Raw genomic sequence first — 6,291 nt, forward strand, 5'->3', positions numbered from 1 at the left:
TCTCACCAACCAGACAGCAATCCACTCCATACTACCCTCGACCAACGTCTTTGGACCATTAAGGCCGAGACCCCTAGCAGCCCCCAGGTGTCTTCTGTTACTCTTCCTAACCCTCGGGATCCTTTTTTGACATGGATGCATGAAGAATGGAGGCATTTGCCTGGACGAAACCTCTATCAAATTCTCATGGTACACGGGCACCGTAAATCGGATTTGATCCATCAGCACTGCAATGAAGATATACGCGCTTGCCAGCAGTGCCAAGAGACCCGTCATACGTCCCGACCTGTTATAACGCATGGAGCTTTACAACCCCATCTTTTCAGACCTGGATATCATTGGCAATTAGATTTAATTGGCCCTCTAGCTGGGGCTAAACTGTTTCCAAAGGGGCTGGTAGTTGTGGATCTAGGCTCCAGTCAAGTCCATTGCTCACCATTAAAACGGTCTACAGCTCCAGCTGTTATCAAGGCATTGCTTCAAGTTTTTGCAGCTTGGGGTGTTCCCTCTGAAATCCAAACTGATGGAGGACCCCCATTTACCAGTCATAGTTTTGAGGCCTCAGTTACCAAATGGGGCACCCAGCTCCATGTTCATCTCCCCTATGAACCCCATAGCAACAGTTTGTGGAGCGTCGCATTGGGATTCTTAAGATACAGCTCCGTGCTATTATTGGGAAACCAGACTACAAAGGCTGGCACCTGGCCCTGCCACAGGCCCTCATTACTTTAAATGCAGCCTATAGTCGATGCACATATCGACCCGGAGCCACCCCCACCCTGGAAGCCAGTTTTCTCCCCCCAGGAACCAGTGTGGTTATCTGTCCCAGTGGCGTCCGGGTGTTCACAACCCCTTCCAGCTGTTGTATCTAAACCTGGCCACTTCCCCAATACATATTATGTTGTGTGCACTGGCCAGTCGGAAGCCCGGCTGGTCCATCATAACTGGCTTAGCCGGCGATCATAATGGGACCACCCCTAGGGGCTCGTCCTATCCTCTTTTTTATCGTTTCAGGTTTATTTGCAACCGCATCATCCACATCCAAACCCTCTGATGAACTGGATCCTGACCTACACCCGTCAGGAACTTCTGGCTGCTAATTCAGGCGATGTTTCTTCCATTCCCCCAAATCATTATTGTGTAGTATGTTCTAGCCCCCTTTCCACCCCTGAGGACACCCTCTTTTCTCTTAAGTTTATTCCCATCGAAAATGTGTCTCGCGAGGAACCCGCCTCGCAGTGTGATAAACCTGATTGGCCCTGGAGACACTTGTTTACCTGTAACTCTACCCAATCGGATCAATTTGAAACCCCTAGCACCTCTGTCTCTGTGTTTAACCCCAGACCTCCGGGCCAGCCCTTGTTTTGGCCTTCTGGGTCCTGAGTCTCTCCGTTCCTGGGGGCAATATCCCAACTGCTCTCATTTCTATATGCCCCCACCCCCCTGTCAATGGTGTGGTAAACAATATAATTGTGATGATCAATACAATTGGCAGCGGTCAACTTCCCCTAATTGGTATTGCCAGGCATTTGAGTCCACCTTAGCCATTCTTAATCAGTCTAATGTCCCTGTTACTGTTTTTAATGCTACCTCATGGTTGCCCTCTTTCCACCTTGTATTCTCTACTAAAGGGCAAACAGTTGGCCTTAGGGCCGTTGATTGGGAGCGCTGTTACTGGATCACAGTAACAAAAGGAACATACTCCTTAAATGGACCAATGCTTCTGGCCTGTATTCTCCTTCCGGGATTTATTGGCTGTGTGGTTATGGCGTTGCCCACAGTCATCTTCACTTCCCCAAGGGCATCTGTGCCCTTGGACAAGTTTTTATTAAAGGAGGAGGCTTTTTCACAGACCTCCCCCCGTGTTTGGTCCACAAAAGCGTGAATTTACATGGTGGACCCATCTAAAATCTGCCACTGAAACCCTTTTTTGGGGCTATGTACAGTTCAATCCCCTTAGCTATGCCTTCACTCTCAATCAGCTTCACAGTCTTTCAACAAACTTAGAAATGCTTACTAATCTTACAGCTCTTGGATTCCAACAGGCTAATAATTCCCTCACTGTGTTGGCTGAGTATGCTGAACAAAATCACCTTATGCTACAAACCCTGTTACATCAGGACTTTTGTGAAGTCTTAGAGAATCTTGATTCTCGCTTCAAAGGACAATGTTGCCTTCGCTTACGCCCCGGATGGAACAACGTCTCTGCCATCACCCAACAGTTATCATCTTTGGCTGTCCGCATCCGCGAGGAACGCCAATCTTGGGACTGGTGACAAACTACTTTATCAGCCTGGGGATTAGGACAATGGGCACAATCTCTCGAACAATGGCTAATTATTGCAGGAGTTGTTATTATTGTCTTTTGTTTAGGTCTTGCTATTACTAAAGGCTTGATTGTTAAAACTGTGTCTGCATTACCTGTTCAGGTTGAGTATTCCCCCCTCCAGCCAGCTGACAACAAATCAGACACCGAGTCCCCGGTCTAAATTTTGTCCCTTCCCTAGGCTCGCCCCCTTTCCTAGGCGTGAGCTGTCCCTTTCGTGATGGACTGCCAATTGGCCACGGGGGCATGTTGCAACCCTAAACCTATGCTCAAACATGGCATCTGTATGGCCGATCGTTGGTCAGTACAGGGTCAGCACAAGGTCAGTATAGGGCCGTGTGCTACTAGTGGGCCATGTGTCACTTGTGTGCCGCGTGCTACTGCAAGGTCGTGTGCCTACTCTCGAACCTTCTGTTTGGTCAATTGTGGGTCAAGTTAGTGCCATGTGCACAAGAGTAGGGTGTCGTGTGCAAAAACGTAGTGTGCTGGGTGCAGATCCTGTTTACGTAGAGCGCACCAGCTCGGAACCTGGAAGGCGAAGGAGCTAGGAACCACTCAGACGCTGACACGAGTAAGAGTCTTCAAATAAAACTGTGTCTCGTGCCAAAAACTGTTAGAAGTACCTGTGTGTTAGCTGAAGGGCCTGATCACCCCTTCAGCCAGGGTCTTCTCTGTTTTTGCCGGCTCGTGTCGTGTCGTTTCGTTTTGCTTTTTGGATTATTTCCCACCAATTTGCCATGTACTCGGTGTCTGTACTGCTGGTCAGCTGCATCTGGAGTGTGGTAAGAACATTTTGATTTTTGTATATAATCCATTTTGCCCAGTTACCCTTCTCTGTTTTTCCTTCCCTGCTTGGTATAAAATTTAGTATATAGTTGTGTATAAAGTTTTGTATATAATTGTTAATAATATTCTTGATTGATAAATTGCCTTGTTCAATTTGAATTGTAATTTACTCTTGCTGCTAGTTCAGTCTGGTCATTTTCCTTGTTGTTGTTCTTATTGCTTGGTATCAAGTTGTGTATGTTTTTATTCTGATAGTATCTGTAGTTGTTGAATTGCCTCTTTTTGATCCAAGTTGCAGTTTATCCTTGCTGCTTGTTCGGTTAATAAACAGCTGTTTGGTTTTGAACTTTACTCGGTTGTATCTAGTCATTCCTCACCAGAGTAAACACTTAGTCGAACCTGATTCATCTCGGTCACAAGGGAGAGATTATGCATCAGTTGGAAAAATTGTCTCTGGGAGTGTTTGCCATCCACAGGAGGTGCATGTCCTATGACATCCATTAGGTACCAGGAACCACAGGTATCAAACTTGGTCCACAGGGTTTTAGGAACCAGTAAGTTCTGTCTTGCCAACAGTGGCCAGAACTAGAAGTTCAACTAGGCCAGAGGACTCCAGTCCTGCAATCTGATTAGTGGAACTAAGGGGGGTCCTGACTGGTTCCCTGACTCTAGTTAAACCAAGCACAGGAAGAGGAAGTTGTCTATTCAACTGAGTTTACCCTGCTTAGGGCTGCTTCCCTTGAGCTACCTGCTCCCACTGCCTGACTTTGGTATCTTGCCCCTGCCTGCCTCCTGCCCCCTGCTCTGACCACTAGGTCAGAACACCCATGTCCCAGTTTTGACATTAGGATTAGACAGACTGTTCTACAAGAAAGTGTGGGTCCAGATGAGTGGGATCATCATCATATCTATTCTCACCCTCTCTCAGGATATCTGCTTGCTGGGAGGATAAGAAGTCAAAAGGTTCTGCTCACAAGGACTGGTATTGTGATTGGCTCTTGTGTCAACCATGCAAATGTCAACCCTTTGTAAAGACTTTTTTTTTTTGTTAAAGTCTATGAATGCACAGCTCTGAAAACTAAGTGTTTTTTCAGCAGTACTGTGAAAAACCATAACCACAATTGACTCTCATTGGCATCCTTGAGAAGTTTCAAAAGAGACACCACAAAGTGAAAGGGCATGAAGACTGAATTCACTCACTCACAGATGTCGGCCCTCCAGGTCAGGGTTGAGATATATTGGCCGGGCAAGTGAGGATGTTCTATTTCATTGTTTGTGCTGAACTAGCTCTGTGGACAGAAAACTTCAGGGCTGTGGATAGGGATCACCAGGACTGTCACTTTGATGTCTTTTACAAGCACTAAATTCATATAATTGTATTAAGAGATTAAATTAGAAAGTTATGTGATATAAATAATATACATAATGGGCAGCAGTGAGACGGTATTTTTATTTTTACTAGTGTTCCTTTTAGCAGAGGGACCACAAAACTCACTTGAGGTTGCATCTCTTATGCATATTTCAATGATACAATTCAAGGCATTATTTCACTTTGAAAATAAACAATGCTATTTTTCTCCTGTGGAGAAAACATTCTGTGGCAATAACAACTGCTTCAGTAGAAAACTTTACGTCAACAGCAACATAATTCAATTATATAACTATCCACCGTTCAAGTAACTCTCATTACATATTCAAAACTCCTGACCAAGATTACAGTAACTTTCAACTGTCTGATAATGACAACTACCCACCAGTGAACGACAAGTCACAACTTCAGCAGAGTACTTCCTTCCAAAAGACTCTATAGAAAATAAGATCATGGATACCCTACACACAAATTTCAAGACTCAACTGTAGCTATTCAAACAAAAAATTTGTCCTGTATTTGATAAGGAAAACCAGCTGGGTGACAAGCAAGTGGGCTTATCAACTAGAGCTATAATCTTTGCCTGGATGAGAAGTCTCTGGGTTCTGTTTGGGTCAGATCCTGGCTATGACTTGTGATGATTTATTGCTCCTAACTTAGTGCACTATACATTACTGTAAGGTAAGTAACCATTTCCTTTTTGTTTTTTAATTCCCAGGATGTAATGAGTTCTATACCCATAATATATACACTAACCACTAGTTATACAGAGTGGTTCCTTCAAGCATTTTAAGTAAAGAACAGTCCAGCATTTGTAATAGACCTTGAAATTCAATGTTAATATTAAAATATTCCCCTTCCATCCTGACCTCAAAATGGTGGGGTACAAACATGACAATTGGATGTTCCAATATTCCCTGGAGTCTGTGCTGCAAGTGCAACTCAAGGGAGTAAACATTTTTCATCTGAAACTGAAGGATGTAAAGATATAAACATTTAGCAGGCTATATCTAAACACTACAGTTCTCTGAAAGTTTGCTACCAGATTGGAGTTTCACTTGCGGCTCTGCCTCGGGATGAAAAGTTCTTTCCTCCGTGAGAGGCTATGAGAAGATAAACATAGGCGAAGGGGTGTGTATACATGTGTTTTATATTTATATGTTTCTGTATCACGTAAGTCAGGGAAAGGGGAAAAACATGGTTAAATATTACAGAAATTTTGCCATACCTGATATATAGTTACAAGGACATCTTTAGCCTTGTGCACATCAACAGGCCAACCCATGTCAGAATGCAGTTCAACAGGAGCTGTGTCTGATCTTTGGTTTAATATGGCTTTAACTACAGTTCCCTTCAGATTGTTGACAGGGTTCTATCCTTACAAGCAAACAACTCTCTCTGGACCTTTGTTCATCAGTCTTTATTCAGGCTAAATGTCCTAGAGGTCAGTAGGAGTTCTGCCTGAGTAACGACCATAGTTCTGGGGCCTTTCTTACATGCTAACTAATGGTGTGCACATATAAAGGTAAAGTATAACACACACCTAATGAAATGAGCAGAAAACTCTAGCATACTATACTAAATTTCAGCATCACAAATCTGTGGAAATTTGTAAAATTTAATGTTTTCCCCAGAATGCACATCCTATTTTGGAAGTTTACATGAAAACAAGAGCATAAGCAAAATATGGATCCTTAACTTATGACACATTAGCAACTATGTTTATCTAAGCTAAACATCATTCAGTAGTTATCATTAGGCTTTTCATTCCATGGGATGGTAAGAGATGCTGAGAATTACAGAGCTAACT

General features: G+C 43.7%; 1 protein-coding gene across 3 annotated transcripts in view; it reads right to left on the reverse strand.

The window, feature by feature from the left end:
• The window catches only part of MGMT (O-6-methylguanine-DNA methyltransferase), a 323,107-nt gene that overhangs the window by 22,895 nt on the left and 293,921 nt on the right, over positions 1–6,291 (reverse strand). The gene's annotated exons all lie outside the window — the stretch shown is intronic.

This window comes from Gopherus flavomarginatus, chromosome 6 (genome assembly GCF_025201925.1).
Source record: "Gopherus flavomarginatus isolate rGopFla2 chromosome 6, rGopFla2.mat.asm, whole genome shotgun sequence".
NCBI lineage: Eukaryota > Metazoa > Chordata > Testudines > Testudinidae > Gopherus > Gopherus flavomarginatus.